The sequence below is a fragment of the Bufo gargarizans genome, chromosome 7, assembly GCF_014858855.1.
Source record: "Bufo gargarizans isolate SCDJY-AF-19 chromosome 7, ASM1485885v1, whole genome shotgun sequence".
NCBI lineage: Eukaryota > Metazoa > Chordata > Amphibia > Anura > Bufonidae > Bufo > Bufo gargarizans.
In genome coordinates, this window is record NC_058086.1 from 106664971 (window position 1) to 106687068 (window position 22098).

Consider the following 22098-nt stretch of genomic DNA (forward strand, 5'->3'; position numbering starts at 1 on the left):
GTAAAAAAAAAAAAAAAAAAAAAAAAATCTTGATCTAGGAGGAGGTTGAGGAGGCAGTGGATGTGGCGGTGTAGGTGGAAGCGGTGGTGGAGGAGGTAGCCAACACTGGTTTTTGTTTTTTATTTTATTTCATTATTTTATTTTATTTTTTGTTTAACCACTTCAACACGGGCCTGTTTTCAACTTCCTTCCCAGGCCATTTTTTGCAAATCTGACATGTGTCACTTTATGTGGTGATAACTTTAAAATGCTTTTACTTACACAGGCCATTCTGAGATTGTTTTCTTGTCACATATCGTACTTCATGACAGTGGTAAAAATAAGTTAAAAAAAAAAACATTTTTATTCATAAAAAAAATACCAAATTTACCAAAGATTTGGAAAAATTAGCAAATTTCAATTTCTCTACTTTTATAATAGACAGTAATTACTTAACATTCCCCATATGTCTACTTCATGTTTGGATAATTTTGAAAATGACATTTTATTTTTGGGGGACGTTACAAGTAGAGTTGAGCGGACACCTGGATGTTCAGGTTCGAGAAGTTCGGCCGAACTTCCCGGAAATGTTCGGGTTCGGGATGCGAACCCGATCCGAACTTCGTCCCGAACCCGAACCCCATTGAAGTCAATGGGGACCCAAACTTTTCGGCACTAAAAAGGCTGTAAAACAGCCCAGGAAAGGCTGCAAAAGGCAGCAACATGTAGGTAAATCCCCTGCAAACAAATGTGGATAGGGAAATCAATAAAAATAAAATAAATAAAAATTAACCAATATCAATTGGAGAGAGGTCCCATAGCAGAGAACCAGGCTTCACGTCAGCCACCACTGCAACAGTCCATTGGCGAATATTTAGGCCCAGGCGACCAGGCAGAGGAGAGAGGTCCCGTAACAGAGAATCTGGCTTCATGTCAGCAGAGAATCAGTCTGCATGTCATAGCAGAGAATCAGGCTTCACGTCACCCACCACTGTAACAGTCCATTGTCATATATTTAGGCCCAGCACCCAGGCAGAGGAGAGAGGTCCCGTAACAGAGAATCTGGCTTCATGTCAGCAGAGAATCAGCCTGCATGTCATAGCAGAGAATCAGGCTTCACGTCAGCCACCACTGTAACAGTCCATTGTCATATATTTAGGCCCAGCACCCAGGCAGAGGAGAGAGGTCCCATAACAGAGAATCTGGCTTCATGTCAGCAGAGAATCAGTCTGCATGTCATAGCAGAGAATCAGGCTTCACGTCAGCCACCACTGTAACAGTCCATTGTCGTATATTTAGGCCCAGCACCAAGGCAGAGGAGAGAGGTCCCGTAACAGACAATCTGGCTTCATGTCAGCAGAGAATCAGTCTGTATGTCATAGCAGAGAATCAGGCTTCACGTCAGCCAGCACTGTAACAGTCCATTGTCATATATTTAGGCCCAGCACCCAGGCAGAGGAGAGAGGTCCCGTAACAGAGAATCTGGCTTCATGTCAGCAGAGAATCAGTCTGCATGTCATAGCAGAGAATCAGGCTTCACGTCACCCAACATTGGAACAGTCCATTGTCATATATTTAGGCCCAGGCACCCAGGCAGAGGAGAGAGGTCCCGTAACAGAGAATCTGACTTCATGTCAGCAGAGAATTAGTCTGCATGTCATAGCAGAGAATCAGGCTTCACGTCACCCAACATTGGAACAGTCCATTGGCATATATTTAGGCCCCGGCACCCAGACAGAGGAGAGGTTCATTCAACTTTGGGTAGCCTCGCAATATAATGGTAAAATGAAAATAAAAATAGGATTGAATGAGGAAGTGCCCTGGAGTACAATAATATATGGTTAAGGGGAGGTAGTTAATGTCTAATCTGCACAAGGGATGGACAGGTCCTGTGGGATCCATGCCTGGTTCATTTTTATGAACGTCAGCTTGTCCACATTGGCTGTAGACAGGCGGCTGCGTTTGTCTGTAATGACGCCCCCTGCCGTGCTGAATACACGTTCAGACAAAACGCTGGCTGCCGGGCAGGCCAGCACCTCCAAGGCATAAAAGGCTAGCTCTGGCCACGTGGACAATTTAGAGACCCAGAAGTTGAATGGGGCAGAACCATCAGTCAGTACGTGGAGGGGTGTGCACACGTACTGTTCCACCATTTTAGTGAAATGTTGCCTCCTGCTAACACGTTGCGTATCAGGTGGTGGTGCCGTTAGCTGTGGCGTGTTGACAAAACTTTTCCACATCTCTGCCATGCTAACCCTGCCCTCAGAGGAGCTGGCCGTGACACATCTGCCTTGGCGACCTCTTGCTCCTCCTCTGCCTTGGCCTTGGGCTTCCACTTGTTCCCCTGTGACATTTGGGAATGCTCTCAGTAGCGTGTCTACCAACGTGCGCTTGTACTCGCACATCTTCCTATCATGCTCCAGTGCAGGAAGTAAGGTGGGCACAAAAAAATATACATAAACCTCTCAAATGGGGGAGGGGTCTGCCTTTATGTAAAGTCCTGTCTAAAGGCCACACTCCAGGAAAATATAAGTGAGGGACATGAACATGTGGAGTCCCTGTGGGTAGAGATACATGGAGCTAAAAACAACAATAAATTACTAATAGGAGTTTACTATAAACCACCTAATATACCAGAGTCCACAGAAAATCTACTAATAAACGAGATAGACGAGGAGGCAAATCATAATGAGGTGGTTATTATGGGGGACTTCAACTACCCAGATATAGACTGGGAAACTGAAACTTGTATATCTCATAAGGGAAACAGGTTCTTGGCAGTAACCAAAGACAATTACCTCTCCCAACTGGTTCAGGACCCGACTAGAGGGACGGCCATACTGGACTTAGTATTAACCAATAGGCCGGACAGAACAACAGACGTGCAGGTTGGGGGACACCTGGGAAATAGTGACCACAAAGTAATAACCTTCCAATTATCATTCAAAAGAGCGTTTCTACAGGGAGGAACAAAAATACCAAACTTCAAAAAAGCTAAATTTAGCCAACTAAGAGAGGCCATAGGCCAAACTAACTGGGACAAAGTCCTCAAAAATAAAAATACAGCCACAAAATGGCTTATCTTTAAAAACATCCTAAAATCTCATTGTGAGAGGTACATACCGTATGGTAATAAAAGGTTAAGGAACAAAAAGAAACCAATGTGGATAAATAGAACTGTAAAGAAAGCAATAAATGACAAAAAGAAAGCATATCATTCACTGAAACAGGAGGGGAGCACGGAAGCACTGAAAAACTATAAGGAAAAAATAGAACATGTAAAAAACAAATAAAAGCGGCCAAACTAGAGACCGAGAGATTAATTGCCAAAGAGAGTAAAACTAACCCTAAAATGTTCTTCAATTATATAAATGTTAAAAAGTATAAATCTGAAGGTGTCGGCCCCTTAAAGAGTAATGAGGGGGAAGTCGCAGAGAGCACCGAGGAGAAAGCAAAGCTGTTAAATATTTTTTTCTCCAGTGTATTCACTGAGGAAAATAAATTGTCAGATGACATGCAAAATGCAAAAATAAATTTCCCATTAAAAGTGTCCTGTCTGACCCAGGAAGAAGTACATCAGCGACTTAAAAAGATTAAAATAGACAAATCGCCAGGACCGGATGACATACACCCCCGTATCCTAAAGGAATTAGTTATGTCATAGCCAGACCCTTATTTCTGATATTTGCAGACTCTATACTGACAGGGAATGTCCCACAGGATTGGCGCATAGCAAATGTGGTGCCAATATTCAAAAAGGGTCCAAAAACAGAGCCTGGAAACTATAGGCCGGTAAGTTTAACATCTGTTGTGGGTAAACTGTTTGAAGGTTTTCTGAGAGATGCTATATTAGAGCATCTAAACGGAAATAGGCAAATAACGCCATATCAGCATGGCTTCGTGAGGGATCGGTCATGTCAGACTAATTTAATCAGTTTCTATGAGGAGGTAAGTTCTAGACTTGACAGCGGCGAATCAATGGATGTCGTGTATCTGGACTTCTCCAAAGCATTTGACACTGTACCACATAAAAGGTTAGTATATAAAATGAGAATGCTCGGACTGGGAGAAAACATCTGTATGTGGGTAAGTAACTGGCTCAATGATAGAAAACAGAGGGTGGTTATTAATAGTACACACTCAGATTGGGTCACTGTCACTAGTGGAGTACCTCAGGGGTCAGTATTGGGCCCTATTCTCTTCAATATATTTATTAATGATCTTGTAGAAGGCTTGCATAGTAAAGTATCAATTTTCGCAGATGACACTAAACTGTGTAAAGTAATTTACACTGATGAGGACAGTATACTACTACAGAGGGATCTGGATAGATTGGAGGCTTGGGCGGATAAGTGGCAGATGAGGTTTAACACTGATAAATGTATAGTTATGCACATGGGAAGGAAAAATGCAAGTCACCCGTACATACTAAATGGTAAAACACTCGGCAACACTGACATGGAAAAGGACCTAGGAATTTTAATAAACAGCAAACTAAGCTGCAAAAACCAGTGTCAGGCAGCTGCTGCCAAGGCCAACCAGATTCCCGTGATTAGAACATAGTCCTACCACTTTACAAATCGCTAGCCAGACCACACATGGAGTACTGTGTACAGTTCTGGGCTCCTGTAAACAAGGCAGACATAGCAGAGCTGGAGAAGGTCCAGAGGAGGGCAACTGAAGTAATAACTGGAATGGGGCAACTATAGTACCCTGAAAGATTATCAAAATTAGGGTTATTCACTTTAGAAAAAAGACGACTGAGGGGAGATCTCATTAATATGTATAAATATATCAGGGGTCAGTACAAAGATCTATCCCATCATCTATTCATTCCCAGGACGGTGACTGTGACGAGGGGACATCCTCTGCGTCTGGAGGAAAGAAGGTTTGTACACAAACATAGAAAAGGATTCTTTACGGTAAGAGCAGTGAGACTATGGAACTCTCTGCCTGAGGAGGTGGTGATGGTGAGTACAATAAAGGAATTCAAGAGGGGCCTGGACGTATTTCTGGAGCTTAATAATATTACAGGCTATAGCTACTAGAGAGGGATCGTTGATCCAGGGAGTTATTCTGATTGCCTGATTGGAGTCGGGAAGGAAGTGTATGTTCCCCTAAAGTGGAGAAAACTGGCTTTTTTTGCCTTCCTCTGGATCAACTTGCGGGATAACAGGCCGAACTGGATGGACAAATGTCTTTTTTCGGTCTTATGTACTATGTTACTATGTTACTATGTTACATTGTCTTTGTACTGTGGATCCAGCAGGGTGGCAACCCAGTAGTCCGCACACGTTAAAATGTGGGCAACTCTGCTGTCGTTGTGCAGGCGTATCGTCATCGTCCTGCGTTTCCCCCCAGCCACGCACCAGTGATGGGCCCGAGCTGCGTTGGGTGAGTCACTTCGAAGAGACTGGCCTGAATGTGCTAAAAATGACCCCTCTTCCTCCTCCTCCTCCTCCTCCTGGGCCACCTCCTCTTCCATCATTGCCCTAAGTGTTTTCTCAAGGAGACATAGAAGTGGTATTGTAACGCTGATAACGGCGTCATCGCCACTGGCCATGTTGGTGGAGTACTCGAAACAGCGCAACAGGGCACACAGGTCTCGCATGGAGGCCCAGTCATTGGTGGTGAAGTAGTGCTGTTCCGTAGTGCGACTGACCCGTGCATGCTGCAGCTGAAACTCCACTATGGCCTGCTGCTGCTCGCACAGTCTGTCCAGCATGTGCAAGGTGGAGTTCCACCTGGTGGGAACGTCGCATATGAGGCGGTGAGCGGGAAGGCCGAAGTTACGCTGTAGCGCAGACAGGCGAGCAGCGGCAGGATGTGAACGCCAGAAGCGCGAACAGACGGCCCGCACTTTATGCAGCAGCTCTGACATGTCGGGGTAGTTGTGAATGAACTTCTGCACCACCAAATTCAGCACATGTGCCAAGCAAGGGATGTGAGTCAAACCGGCTAGTCCCAGAGCTGCAACGAGATTTCGCCCATTATCGCACACCACCAGGCCGGGCTTGAGGGTCACCGGCAGCAACCACTCGTCGGTCTGTTGTTCTATACCCACCACAACTCCTGTGCGGTGGGGGGCCTGTCCCCCAAACATATGAGTTTCAGAATGGCCTGCTGACGTTTACCCCGGGCTGTGCTGAAGTTGGTGGTGAAGGTGTGTGGCTGACTGGATGAGCAGGTGGAAGAAGAGGAGGAGGAAGCTGAGTAGGAGGAGGTGGCAACAGGAGGCAAAGAATGTTGCCCTGCGATCCTTGGCGGCGGAAGGACGTGCGCCAAACAGCTCTCCGCCTGGGGCCCAGCTGCCACTATATTTACCCAGTGTGCAGTTAGGGAGATATAGCGTCCCTGGCCGTGCTTACTGGTCCACGTATCTGTGGTTAGGTGGACCTTGCCACAGATGGCGTTGCGCAGTGCACACTTGATTTTATCGGATACTTGGTTGTGCAGGGAAGGCACGGCTCTCTTGGAGAAGTAGTGCCGGCTAGGAACAACATACTGTGGGACAGCAAGCGACATGAGCTGTTTGAAGCTGTCTGTGTCCACCAGCCTAAATGACAGCATTTCATAGGCCAGTAGTTTAGAAATGCTGGCATTCAGGGCCAGGGATCGAGGGTGGCTAGGTGGGAATTTACGCTTTCTCTCAAATGTTTGTGAGATGGAGAGCTGAACGCTGCCGTGTGACATGGTTGAGATGCTTGGTGACGGAGGTGGTGGTGTTGGTGGTACATCCCCTGTTTGCTGGGCGGCAGGTGCAAACATTCCTCCAGAGGCAGAGGAAGAGGCCGAGGCGGCAGCAGCAGAAGAGGCCGAGGTGGCAGCAGCAGAAGAGGTAGCAGGGGGAGCCCGAGTGACTTCCTTGTTTTTAAGGTGTTTACTCCACTGCAGTTCATGCTTTGCATGCAGGTGCCTGGTCATGCAGGTTGTGCTAAGGTTCAGAACGTTAATGCCTCGCTTCAGGCTCTAATCGCACAGCGTGCAAACCACTCGGGTCTTGTCGTCAGCACATTGTTTGAAGAAGTGCCATGCCAGGGAACTCCTTGAAGCTGCCTTTGGCGTGCTCGGTTTCAGATGGCGGCGGTCAGTAGCAGGCGGAGTCTCTTGGCGGCGGGTGTTCTGCTTTTGCCCACTGCTCCCTCTTTTGCTACGCTGTTGGCTCGGTCTCACCACTGCCTCTTCCTCCGAACTGTGAAAGTCAGTGGCACGACCTTCATTCCATGTGGGGTCTAGGACCTCATCGTCCCCTGCATCGTCTTCCACCCAGTCTTTATCCCTGACCTCCTGTTCAGTCTGCACACTGCAGAAAGACGCAGCAGTTGGCACCTGTGTTTCGTCATCATCAGAGACATGCTGAGGTGGTATTCCCATGTCCTCATCATCAGGAAACATAAGTGGTTCGTAGTCAGTGCCTTCTATGTCTTCCACCGCTGGGGAAAGGCTAGGTGGATGCCCTTGGGAAACCCTGCCAGCGGAGTCTTCAAACAGCATAAGAGACTGCTGCATAACTTGCGGCTCAGACAGTTTCCCTGGTATGCATGGGGGTGATGCGACAGACTGGTTTTCAGGCGCCATCTGTGCGCTTTCTGCAGAAGACTGGGTGGGAGATAATGTGAACGTGCTGGATCCACTGTCGGCCACCCAATTGACTAATGCCTGTACCTGCTCAGGCCTTACCATCCTTAGAACGCCATTGGGCCCCACAGAATATCGCTGTAAATTATGGCGGCTACTGGGACCTGAGGTAGTTGGTACACTAGGACGTGTGGCTGTGGCTGAACGGCCACGTCCTCTCCCAGCACCAGAGTGTCCACTAACACCACCACGACCATGTCCGCGTCCCATACTAGATGTTTTCCTCATTGTTACCGTTCACCACAATAAGAAAATTATTATTTGGCCCAATGTATTGAATTCAAATTCAGGCCTTTTTTTACAGACACCTAACACTATCTGGCTATCTATTTAGGTACCGTATTACACTAATACAGGCACAGCAGTAACAACAGATTTAGCTGGATATAAATTTGAGGCCTAGTATTTAGGCGCTCGGTGACAGATATAGGTTTACTGACAGAATTAGACTTGGAAATGCACAGTAGCGTGTGTGTGAAGTTATTCAGAATGACCCTATGTGCACCTTGAATCTTATATACCCTTTTAGGGATAGATTTAAAATAGCTCTGATACAGCAGAAACCACTAAATTAGGAAATTGCTAAATTGGGAATTGTATTTAACCCAGAACAAAAAATGTGCTTTGACGGACACTAAATAACTTGACCAGCCACAGCAGTACAGCAGTAACGACAGATTTAGCTGGATATAAATTTGAGGCCTAGTATTTAGGCGCTGGGTGACAGGTATAGATTTACTGACAGAATTAGACTTGGAAATGCACAGTAGCGTGTGTGTGAAGTTATTCAGAATGACCCTATGTGCACCTTGAATCTTATATACCCTTTTAGGGATAGATTTAAAATAGCTCTGATACAGCAGAAACCACTAAATTAGGAAATTGCTAAATTGGGAATTGTATTTCAACCCAGAACAAAAAATGTGCTTTAATGGACACTAAATAACTTGACCAGCCACAGCAGTACAGCAGTAACGACAGATTTAGCTGGATATAAATTTGAGGCCTAGTATTTAGGCGCTGGGTGACAGGTATAGTTTTACTGACAGAATTAGACTTGGAAATGCACAGTAGCGTGTGTGTGAAGTTATTCAGAATGACCCTATGTGCACCTTTTAATCTGATATACCCTTTTAGGGATAGATTTAAAATAGCTTTGATACAGCAGAAACCACTAAATTAGGAAATTGCTAAATTGGGAATTGTATTTCAACCCAGAACAAAAAATGTGCTTTGACGGACACTAAATAACTTGACCATCCACAGCAGAAATGACAGATTTAGCTGGATATAAATTTGAGGCCTATTATTTAGGCGCTGGGTGACAGGTATACGTTTACTGACAGAATTAGACTGGGATATGGCCCAAAAAATAACCACACTATTGAGGGTTAAATGCACTTGGTGACAGGCTCAGCTTGCCCCTGATGTAGTATATGGCCAAAAAATAACCAGACTATTGATGGTTAAATGCACTTGGTGTGACAGCTTGACCCTGATGTAGGATTTAGCCAAAAAACAACCACACCATTGAGGGTTAAATGCACTTGGTGACAGGCTCAGCTTGCCCCTGATGTAGTATATGGCCAAAAAATAACCACACTATTGCTGGTTAAATGCACTTGGTGTGACAGCTTGACCCTGATGTAGGATTTAGCCAAAAAACAACCACACTTTGCTGCATACCTCGGTTGTAACGAGTGGGTATTTCAGTCAACGATGCTCTTCTATCAGCTTGAATCAGTCGGCCCATTCTCCTCTGACCTCTAGCATCAACAAGGCATTTTCGCCCACAGGATTGCCGCATACTGGATGTTTTTCCCTTATCACACCATTCTTTGTAAACCCTAGAAATGGTTGTGCGTGAAAATCCCAGTAACTGAGCAGATTGTTCAAAATTGCTTAAATCACCTCTCTTTCCCATTCTGACATTCAGTTTGGAGTTCAGGAGATTGTCTTGACCAGGACCACAACCCTACATGCATTGAAGCAACTGCCATGTTATTGATTGACTAAATAATCGCATTAATGAGAAATAGAACAGGTGTTCCTAATAATTCTTTAGGTGAGTGTATATATATATATATATATATATATAGAGAGAGAGAGAGAGACATTTTAGGTTGAAAAAAGGAGTATAAAATGTATTTACAGTACCCATTTTAAATATTTATAAGTGTTTTATATTCCTGATTTTAAAACCCAAACCAATTGTACTGATGTAACTCTCCGTGTATTTTTCATCTGCGAAACAAAGGAGAAGGCAAGATTTCCCCACACCAGTGTCCCATCAGAAGCAAATTAAAAAAAATAGTCATAATCCGTATTCATAGTGGGTATGTCACTGAGCTCCCTGCCACTTCAGCATAAAAACACACACACACAGAACACCGGAGACCCGACGCCTGCCAAGACAAACCGGTTCAAAGAGCTACAGGCACAATGACAATGTATTTATGTATTTAATATCTGTGGTCATTGTGCCCGTAGCTCTCAGAAGCGTTTTTGCTTGGCAGGAGTCAGGTCTCCGGTGTTCTGTGTGTGTGCTTCTGCTGAAGCGGCAGGGAGCTCAGTGACATACCCAGCACGAATCCCGAATATGACTATTTATTTAAATAGTAAGGTACAAGGTAAAAAAAATAAAATAAAAAAAAACTACAGTAATAAGAAGTACCAGAACAGGATTAACCCCCAAAAACCAACAGCAACTATATAACTGACGAGCGCTAACCAGCTCCGGACTTACAGACTATTCCCACACCAAAGAACACTTACAGGACAATTACCATACCAAGATATCCATGGACTAACTGTACATTCATACAAACCAGATTCCAAAAAAGTTGGGACACTATACAAATCGTGAATAAAAACTGAATGCAATGATGTGGAGATGGCAAATATCAATATTCTATTTGTAATAGAACGTAGATGACAGATCAAACGTTTAATCCGAGTAAATGTATCATTTTAAAGGAAAAATACGTTGATTCAAAATTTCATGGTGTCAACAAATCCCACAAAAGTTGGGACAAGTAGCAATAAGAGGCTGGAAAAAGTAAATTTGAGCATAACGAAGGGCTGGAAGACCAATTAACACTAATTAGGTCAATTGGCAACATGATTGGGTATAAAAAGAGCTTCTCAGAGTGGCAGTGTCTCTCAGAACCAAGATGTAATATATCAGGCTGGTTTAAAATCTGTAAAAAAACACAGATGGGCGCACCATAGGGTAATTCTGTGGGTATATATTGATATATGGAGAGAGATGGTAAGGCTCACCTTATATGGTTGTGCAAGGATAGGCACAACACTATTGTAGGTATTATCAAACAAGCCTGGATGTCTGGATAGGGCGGTCTGCAGCCACGGGATCACAGAAGATCTTCAAACGGAGAAGCCTGGAGCCCCCAAGAAGATAATAGTATAAAGGAACAAAAACACGTCCCACGGCGCGAATTACCGTCAGCCAGTCACCAGGATCAAGAAGAAATCTTTTTATTGCAGCGATACAACGCGTTTCGGGGAATCACTCCCCTTCATCAGGTACACAGAGCTGCACAAAGTAACAGCACAAGGCTACACATATTTATACTTACAAACATACCGCCCTTAAAGGGTAACAGGGTCAGAAGGGAGGAGATTTGGGTGTTGCCTAAATGATCAGTGGCAAATATAATGTGCATATCTGCAAGCTCTCATAATGAGCTGCCGATGTGCACATTAGAAACACATTTGTATTATATAAAGCTAGAAAAGCACACTGAAAATAGTCCGTTTTGTAAGTGACCTCAAAACAATACGCCCATATGGGGGCCGACCCTATGAGGTGTGCAATAGCAAACGCATCACAGGTTTCTAATCAAATAAGGCGATTGTAAAGTTCTATCAAGACTCTAGGACCTGTGTCACATGACCGGATCCCAGTCACGTGAGAGCCGTTGCTCGGTCACAAGGTAACAAAAGTGGTGAGGGGGCCGTCCTCTCTAAAGAAGCTAGCTCACGTCACTCAACCTGGTATCACATGGCTCACATCACGTGAGTAAGATCCGATCATGTGAGAGCCGTTACCTAGTTACAGGGACACTTGAATGGTGAGAGAGCCGTCTGACTTGCATTTCTATAACCGCACATCGCATAGTCAGGTAGAAACTTATCAGAGTCGTTTTTATAAACCAGAGGGCGCTCTCACTGGAAATCTACTGTGATTCAACAGAAAAAGAACATTTAGAACATTCACAAAAATAGAGGAGGGGAGGAAAAAGAAAAGCATATATTGTGAAGATCACATACATATAATGTTGCCCTACAGATACAATAACTAGATTCCTGAAAAATAAACAATGTTATTAAACATAAATAGGAAGTGGCATGATACGACCTTAAAAAGATTTAAAAAATTGAAAAGTTGATATATATATAAAGGTCTACAGCACCCGCTCTTCCCAGGTGGTCTCCCATCCAAGTACTGGCCGAGCCCAACCCTGCTTTGCTTCTGAGATCGGACGAGATCAGGCGTACCCAGGGTGGCATGGCCAATAAATAAAGGAAGGGAAATATAAAATCTGATACTCCTTTTAAGAAAAGAATTAAATAATTTTAGCCACTTATTAGGTTTCTAAATGAGAAAGTCCTTCTACTAAAAGAATATTAATATTAAGAATTAAAAATATATAAAAATAATTTTTATGTGATTGGGACGTCATCCAATCAAATCACATAATAAATTGACATTAGTCATGCAGGATTTGGGGGATACAGGTGGGTGCATGCGTGCAGTTGGTAAAAGTACACACGCATGCCACCACTATCCCAAAATACCTGATGATTGACAAACATCACCAATTGGTGGCGTGGTTGTCACCCTATTATTTTATCAGAAAGAAGAAGTTCAAGACAGCAGTAATGTAGTTAAGGGTCTGGATCTAATAGAGAAAAGACAAACATCTATTACTCATATTTTCCCTTTCCAATGATGACAGGGTGTATATATCATCAATTTATAGATTGATTTCAAATGCCTCATTAAGACCCTGGGGGCTCAGGCTATTAAGTTTATAGATCCAGAACATTTCACGTCTTTTGATTGTTTGTGTAATGTTCCGGGTGTCAACATGAATTTTCTCTATAGGTATTACAAAAATACTTGAAAAAAGACCCTGATGTTTATCCGCAATATGTCTTGATACACTGTGCTGCATAAATTTCTTCTTAGTGTTTGAACGGTGTTTGTTCAACCTATTCCGTAACGTCTGTGTGGTGCGACCGACGTACTGTAATCCACATTGGCATTCCAGCACGTAGATCACATTATTTGACCCACAGTCCATTGGTTGCTTAATATTAAAAATTTCCCCAGTAGTATTACTACGAAAAGAGGTAGAGTTACGTATAGAAAGGCAACATAGACATTTAGATTGTCTACATTTAGTACTGCCCACTGGTCTAGATGGTATAAATGAACTAATGTTCGACCCAGTTGCTTTTTGATGGAATTTACGTAATTTAGTAGGTGCTAACAAATTTTTTAGGGTTTTAGCTCTCCTAAAAGTTAGGGGCGGGTGGCTTGGTAGGGATTTGCCTATGTATGGGTCTTTTTTAATAATATGCCAATATTTGGAAAGGATATTTCTCACGTCCTTATGATTACCACTATAAGTAGTAATAAAGTTGGTACCCCATTTAATATTTTGCTGTTTGTCCTTTGCCTGATCTTTCTGGTTGGCTAATAGGCAATTTTCTTGTGTAAGAGCCTTGGCTCGATTAAAAGCCGCCTCAATAACCCTATGAGGATAACCTTTTTTCTGAAATCTTCTCCGAATGATTTCACTCTGTGAGATGAAATCCCTAGTTAGCGAACAGTTCCTCCTTAATCTCTTAAATTGACTAAAAGGGATATTTGTCTTCCATTTTTTAAAATGGAGACTTGAATACTCAAGATAACTATTGCAATCGACCTTTTTAAAGAACGTACGTGTTATAATTTTGTCACCAACAGCATTCATTTCTAAGTCCAAGAATTCAATTCTTGAACGGTCATGTGTCCCGGATAAAGTGATACCCCAATTAGAGGAATTCAAGTATTGAATAAAGCCCATAATGGAATCAGAATCTCCATCCCATATGAAAAACAAGTCGTCTATATAACGACGATATAATACAATATTATCCGACCACTGGGTGGACTTATAAATGTACTGATCTTCAAACACTCCCATGAAAAGGTTCGCAAAACTGGGCGCGAAACGCGTACCCATTGCAGTACCTTTGCACTGGAGGTATAGTTGTTCACCAAAAGAAAATGTATTATGTGTCAGGATAAATTGAATGGATTTCAATATAAACGACTTTTGATCAACAGGTACAGAAGAATCTTTACCAAGGAAAGAATCAACACATTTTATTCCCAATTCATGATTGATATTTGAATATAGGGCCGCAACATCAAGGGCTATCCACGAATATGTATCTTTCCATGTGATTCCTTGGAGTGTAGTTATTAAAGAAGTGGAATCTTTCAAATAGGAAGGTAACTGAATTACATATTTCTGTAGCAAGATGTCCACATAGTGGGACAAATTGCAAGTCAGAGAGGATATCCCAGATATGATGGGGCGGCCCGGAGGATTCTGGACATCCTTATGGATTTTGGGTAGATGGTAAAAAAGTGCCATTACTGAGTCTGTTTTCAAAATGTATTCTTGTTCTTTTTTACTCAGTATGTGTTTTGCAGAGTCAATCAGGGTCCTCAGTGCAATCTTATGTTCCCCAGACGGGTCTTTGTCTAGAGGAAGATAATAATCGGTATCCGACAGAATGTGGAGAGCTTCTTTAACGTAGTCATCTCTATTTTGGATGACCACGCCTCCACCCTTGTCGGCATTACGGATGACTATTGAGGTGTTTTCACATAGGCTTTTTACTGCCTTAGATTCTTTGGGACTGAGATTCTGATTCAAAATGGGCCTCTGATGGATGGATCGAAAATCATCCATCACTAGATGGTAAAAAGTATCTATGAAATTCCCCTTGTGGTGGGTCGGATAAAAGGTTGAAGGGGGTTTCAAATTTGTAGAGACATATTGTATTGCTGTTCCCGAAGTGGATGGAGTCTCATTAGTATGTTCAATACTAGGTTTATTTAGACTCTCCAGTAGACTGAAGTGTCTTTTTAATGTTAACTTTCTGACAAAATTATGTAAGTCTAAAAAGAGATCAAAGCCTTTAATGCTTGATGTTGGACAAAATGAGAGGCCTCTTGCTAGAAGTGATGTTTCCTCTTCATTTAATAAATGAGAAGACAAATTGAAGATTTTGATTTCATGATCTGATTTCTCTTTATCTATTTTTAAAATTTTCTTTTTACTTTTGCCTCCCCTACATCCTCTTCTAAGTTTTTTCTTTTTACTGATCTTTTCCCCAGGGGATGAAAAAAGTTTGTGATCGTTACCGTATTCGGGCTTTTCATTATCGGATATATTGTAGTTGGTGTAAGTGCCGTAGGAAGGGACAAAAAAGAAGAAGAAGAAGAGGCGCTCTGACCTACCTGAGGCAACAGGTCGAGCGTCTCTATGAGGTTCGGGCTAACCTCAGAACAAGAATGATTGGGGGACATGTGAATGGAAGTTTGGGTGAAGGAAAGGTCATGGAGCGTGATAATTGAATCCAACTCCAGATCCGTGACAGGAGAAGGTGAAGATGGCGGTCGGTGGGGTATGGAATGGCTGGGTCTACTATTGGGGGAAAAAGAAGTGGGGGGAAGATTAAGGGGTGCACATTTAGAAAGGGTTTCTGAATCGAAAACTTCAGCGGTAATCAGTGTGGGGGATCCCAGACCAGGAGGTCTGGACACGAGCTCCAAACTGGGATCCCCCCCAGTGTTCACCACCGAAGCCGACCCAGTAGGACAAACCAGTGGTGGGGTTTGCATCCTTGGTATAAGGGTATGGTGAGCTTTGCCTGTATTGAGTAACAGGGGCTGACCAGTGATGGGACAATTAGTATTGGTGATGTCAGTTTTGGCCGGCATGGTTGCCCGCACATTTTTGTTAATATTATTAGTGTTATCAGGTATTGACCCCTGACGTCTATTTTTACTATTGACATAAGTGACTGCCCTGTGAGATTTTGGCAGTATAGAATGTGATTTAGAGTGAGTAGGACCACGTTTGAAATAGGTGGAGCTACGTTGGGAAGGTGCAATGTTAGTGATTGGATTAATTGCTGGTTCTGAGGGTAGCTCTGAAGAGTTAGACATAGGAGGCATATGTCTATCTTTCAACCAAAACTTGATGTTATTAGTTACAAAATCTGTTCTGTCCCTATTCAATTTGCCCACTTTTTTGTGTAGAGTTTCTTTTTCGGTCTGCAAAATCTGTGTAGTGACCATCCTATCAAACCTATAGTACGATGGGTGTTCACTATAATTCAAAAGATTAGAGACACAGTTAGAAATTTTTTCACCGAGGTCCAGGGCCAGATTCTGCCGTTTGGTCAGTAGTCTGGACATGAGACCTCTGGCACAATCCAATAAGTAAGTGTCCCAATCGGCGGAAAAAACTAGATCATCTTCAAATGAATGTTTGAATCTGAGGCGTAAACCTCTAGGGACCAGATTTTCTGCCAAATAAATTTCAAGAAACTTAGCATCTAATTGGTATTGTAGTTCACTGACCATACTTTTTTCAAGATCATGAAAAAGTGAAAACAGAGTCTTTTCATCAATGTCTTCATGTTTTCTGTCCAGTTTAGGTTTATCCATAGCCTCAGGTGTGTGTTGTATCTGGACACACTGCGCAATAAGGCGTTCACGTTGTTCAAGACGGTTGATGGCGTATTCCATAGTATTCAATGATATGGACAAAGTCCCCTATTTGCAGCCACAATTTCCAGATAACTGGATAATAAATGTAATATATCAGGCTGGTTTAAAATCTGTAAAAAAACACAGATGGGCGCACCATAGGGTAATTCTGTGGGTATATATTGATATATGGAGAGAGATGGTAAGGCTCACCTTATATGGTTGTGCAAGGATAGGCACAACACTATTGTAGGTATTATCAAACAAGCCTGGATGTCTGGATAGGGCGGTCTGCAGCCACGGGATCACAGAAGATCTTCAAACGGAGAAGCCTGGAGCCCCCAAGAAGATAATAGTATAAAGGAACAAAAACACGTCCCACGGCGCGAATTACCGTCAGCCAGTCACCAGGATCAAGAAGAAATCTTTTTATTGCAGCGATACAACGCGTTTCGGGGAATCACTCCCCTTCATCAGGTACACAGAGCTGCACAAAGTAACAGCACAAGGCTACACATATTTATACTTACAAACATACCGCCCTTAAAGGGTAACAGGGTCAGAAGGGAGGAGATTTGGGTGTTGCCTAAATGATCAGTGGCAAATATAATGTGCATATCTGCAAGCTCTCATAATGAGCTGCCGATGTGCACATTAGAAACACATTTGTATTATATAAAGCTAGAAAAGCACACTGAAAATAGTCCGTTTTGTAAGTGACCTCAAAACAATACGCCCATATGGGGGCCGACCCTATGAGGTGTGCAATAGCAAACGCATCACAGGTTTCTAATCAAATAAGGCGATTGTAAAGTTCTATCAAGACTCTAGGACCTGTGTCACATGACCGGATCCCAGTCACGTGAGAGCCGTTGCTCGGTCACAAGGTAACAAAAGTGGTGAGGGGGCCGTCCTCTCTAAAGAAGCTAGCTCACGTCACTCAACCTGGTATCACATGGCTCACATCACGTGAGTAAGATCCGATCATGTGAGAGCCGTTACCTAGTTACAGGGACACTTGAATGGTGAGAGAGCCGTCTGACTTGCATTTCTATAACCGCACATCGCATAGTCAGGTAGAAACTTATCAGAGTCGTTTTTATAAACCAGAGGGCGCTCTCACTGGAAATCTACTGTGATTCAACAGAAAAAGAACATTTAGAACATTCACAAAAATAGAGGAGGGGAGGAAAAAGAAAAGCATATATTGTGAAGATCACATACATATAATGTTGCCCTACAGATACAATAACTAGATTCCTGAAAAATAAACAATGTTATTAAACATAAATAGGAAGTGGCATGATACGACCTTAAAAAGATTTAAAAAATTGAAAAGTTGATATATATATAAAGGTCTACAGCACCCGCTCTTCCCAGGTGGTCTCCCATCCAAGTACTGGCCGAGCCCAACCCTGCTTTGCTTCTGAGATCGGACGAGATCAGGCGTACCCAGGGTGGCATGGCCAATAAATAAAGGAAGGGAAATATAAAATCTGATACTCCTTTTAAGAAAATAATTAAATAATTTTAGCCACTTATTAGGTTTCTAAATGAGAAAGTCCTTCTACTAAAAGAATATTAATATTAAGAATTAAAAATATATAAAAATAATTTTTATGTGATTGGGACGTCATCCAATCAAATCACATAATAAATTGACATTAGTCATGCAGGATTTGGGGGATACAGGTGGGTGCATGCGTGCAGTTGGTAAAAGTACACACGCATGCCACCACTATCCCAAAATACCTGATGATTGACAAACATCACCAATTGGTGGCGTGGTTGTCACCCTATTATTTTATCAGAAAGAAGAAGTTCAAGACAGCAGTAATGTAGTTAAGGGTCTGGATCTAATAGAGAAAAGACAAACATCTATTACTCATATTTTCCCTTTCCAATGATGACAGGGTGTATATATCATCAATTTATAGATTGATTTCAAATGCCTCATTAAGACCCTGGGTAGGGATGAGCGAACTCGAACTGTATAGTTCGGGTTCGTACCGAATTTTGGGGTGTCCGTGACACGGACCCGAACCCGGACATTTTCGTAAAAGTCCGGGTTCGGGTTCGGTGTTCGTCGCTTTCTTCGCGCTTTTGTGACGCTTTCTTGGCGCTTTTTGAAAGGCTGCAAAGCAGCCAATCAACAAGCGTCATACTACTTGCCCCAAGAGGCCATCACAGCCATGCCTACTATTGGCATGGCTGTGATTGGCCAGAGCACCATGTGACCCAGCCTCTATTTAAGCTGGAGTCACATAGCGCCGCCCGTCACTCTGCTCTGATTAGCGTAGGGAGAGGTTGCGGCTGCGACAGTAGGGCGAGATTAGGCAGATTAACTCCTCCAAAGGACTTGATTAACTGATCGATCTGCAGCTGTGGATCATTGAGCTGCTGATCCTCAATTGCTCACTGTTTTTAGGCTGCACAGACCGTTTGTCAGTCTCATTTTTCTGGGGTGATCGGCGGCCATTTTGTGTCTTGTGGTGCGCCAGCACAAGCTGCGACCAAGTGCATTTAACCCTCAATGGTGTGGTTGTTTTTTGGCTAAAGCCTACATCAGGGTGAAGCTGTCACACCAAGTGCATTTAACCAGCAATAGTCTGTTCATTTTTTGGCCATATACAAAATCAGGGGCAAGCTGCGCCTGTCACCAAGTGCATTTAACCCTCAATGGTGTGGTTGTTTTTTGGCTAAAGCCTACATCAGGGTGAAGCTGTCACACCAAGTGCATTTAACCAGCAATAGTCTGTTCATTTTTTGGCCATATACAAAATCAGGGGCAAGCTGCGCCTGTCACCAAGTGCATTTAACCCTCAATGGTGTGGTTGTTTTTTGGCTAAAGCCTACATCAGGGTGAAGCTGTCAAACCAAGTGCATTTAACCAGCAATAGTCTGTTCATTTTTTGGCCATATACAAAATCAGGGGCAAGCTGCGCCTGTCACCAAGTGCATTTAACCCTCAATGGTGTGGTTGTTTTTTGGCTAAAGCCTACATCAGGGTGAAGCTGTCACACCAAGTGCATTTAACCAGCAATAGTCTGTTCATTTTTTGGCCATATCCCAGTCTAATTCTGTCACTAAATCCATACCGGTCACCCAGCGCCTAAATACTAGGCCTCAAATTTATATCCAGCTAAATCTGTCCCTAGTGCTGTAGCTGGGCGAGTTATTTAGTGTCCGTTCAAGCACATTTCTTGTTCTGGGTTGAAATACAATTCCCAATTTAGCAATTTCATAATTTAGTGGTTCCTGCTATATCAGAGCTATTTGAAATCTATCCCAAAAAGGGTATATAATATTGAAGGTGCACATTGGGTCATTCAGAATAACTTCACACACACCCGCTACTGTGTATTTCCAAGTCTAATTCTGTCACTAAACCCATACCTGTCACCCAGCGCCTAAATACTAGGCCTCAAATTTAAATCCCTCTAAATCTCTCGTTACCCACCGCTGTACTGTTGTTGCTGGGCAAGATATTTAGTGTCCGTCAAAGCACATTTTTTGTTCTGGGTTGAAGTACAATTCCCAATTTAGCAATTTCATAATTTAGTGGTTTCTGCTATATCAGAGCTATTTGAAATCTATCCCTAAAAGGGTATATAATATTGAAGGTGCACATAGGGTCATTCAGAATAACTTCACACACACGCTTCTGTGCATTTCCAAGTCTAATTCTGTCACTAAATCCATACCGGTGACCCAGCGCCTAAATACTAGGCCTCAAATTTAAATCCCTCTAAATCTCTCGTTACCCACCACTGTACTGTTGTTGCTGGGCAAGATATTTAGTGTCCGTCAAAGCACATTTTTTGTTCTGGGTTGAAGTACAATTCCCAATTTAGCAATTTCATAATTTAGTGGTTTCTGCTATATCAGAGCTATTTGAAATCTATCCCTAAAAGGGTATATAATATTGAAGGTGCACATAGGGTCATTCAGAATAACTTCACACACACGCTTCTGTGCATTTCCAAGTCTAATTCTGTCACTAAATCCATACCGGTGACCCAGCGCCTAAATACTAGGCCTCAAATTTAAATCCCTCTAAATCTCTCGTTACCCACCGCTGTACTGTTGTTGCTGGGCAAGATATTTAGTGTCCGTCAAAGCACATTTTTTGTTCTGGGTTGAAGTACAATTCCCAATTTAGCAATTTCATAATTTAGTGGTTTCTGCTATATCAGAGCTATTTGAAATCTATCCCTAAAAGGGTATATAATATTGAAGGTGCACATAGGGTCATTCAGAATAACTTCACACACACGCTTCTGTGCATTTCCAAGTCTAATTCTGTCACTAAATCCATACCGGTGACCCAGCGCCTAAATACTAGGCCTCAAATTTAAATCCCTCTAAATCTCTCGTTACCCACCGCTGTACTGTTGTTGCTGGGCAAGATATTTAGTGTCCGTCAAAGCACATTTTTTGTTCTGGGTTGAAGTACAATTCCCAATTTAGCAATTTCATAATTTAGTGGTTCCTGCTATATCAGAGCTATTTGAAATCTATCCCAAAAAGGGTATATAATATTGAAGGTGCACATTGGGTCATTCAGAATAACTTCACACACACCCGCTACTGTGTATTTCCAAGTCTAATTCTGTCACTAAACCCATACCTGTCACCCAGCGCCTAAATACTAGGCCTCAAATTTAAATCCCTCTAAATCTCTCGTTACCCACCGCTGTACTGTTGTTGCTGGGCAAGATATTTAGTGTCCGTCAAAGCACATTTTTTGTTCTGGGTTGAAGTACAATTCCCAATTTAGCAATTTCATAATTTAGTGGTTTCTGCTATATCAGAGCTATTTGAAATCTATCCCAAAAAGGGTATATAATATTGAAGGTGCACATTGGGTCATTCAGAATAACTTCACACACACCCGCTACTGTGTATTTCCAAGTCTAATTCTGTCACTAAACCCATACCTGTCACCCAGCGCCTAAATACTAGGCCTCAAATTTAAATCCCTCTAAATCTCTCGTTACCCACCGCTGTACTGTTGTTGCTGGGCAAGATATTTAGTGTCCGTCAAAGCACATTTTTTGTTCTGGGTTGAAGTACAATTCCCAATTTAGCAATTTCATAATTTAGTGGTTTCTGCTATATCAGAGCTATTTGAAATCTATCCCTAAAAGGGTATATAATATTGAAGGTGCACATAGGGTCATTCAGAATAACTTCACACACACGCTTCTGTGCATTTCCAAGTCTAATTCTGTCACTAAATCCATACCGGTCACCCAGCGCCTAAATACTAGGCCTCAAATTTATATCCCGCTGAATTTGAATACAATACATTGGGCCAAATAATATATTTGTTGTTGTGGTGAACCATAACAATGAGAAAAACATCTAGTAAGGGACGCGGACGTGGACATGGTCGTGGTGGTGTTAGTGGACCCTCTGGTGCTGGGAGAGGACGTGGCCGTTCTGCCACATCCACACGTCCTAGTGTACCAACTACCTCAGGTCCCAGTAGCCGCCAGAATTTACAGCGATATATGGTGGGGCCCAATGCCGTTCTAAGGATGGTAAGGCCTGAGCAGGTACAGGCATTAGTCAATTGGGTGGCCGACAGTGGATCCAGCACGTTCACATTATCTCCCACCCAGTCTTCTGCAGAAAGCGCACAGATGGCGCCTGAAAACCAACCCCATCAGTCT

General features: G+C 42.8%; 1 protein-coding gene and 2 pseudogenes across 1 annotated transcript in view; all 3 read right to left on the minus strand.

Moving 5' to 3' along the window:
- Positions 1–22098, minus strand: part of LOC122944185 (L-selectin-like) — a 760442-nt gene that overhangs the window by 502413 nt on the left and 235931 nt on the right. The window lies entirely within an intron of this gene.
- On the minus strand, positions 12042–12160 carry LOC122944329 (annotated as a pseudogene).
- LOC122944342 lies at positions 17776–17894 on the minus strand (annotated as a pseudogene).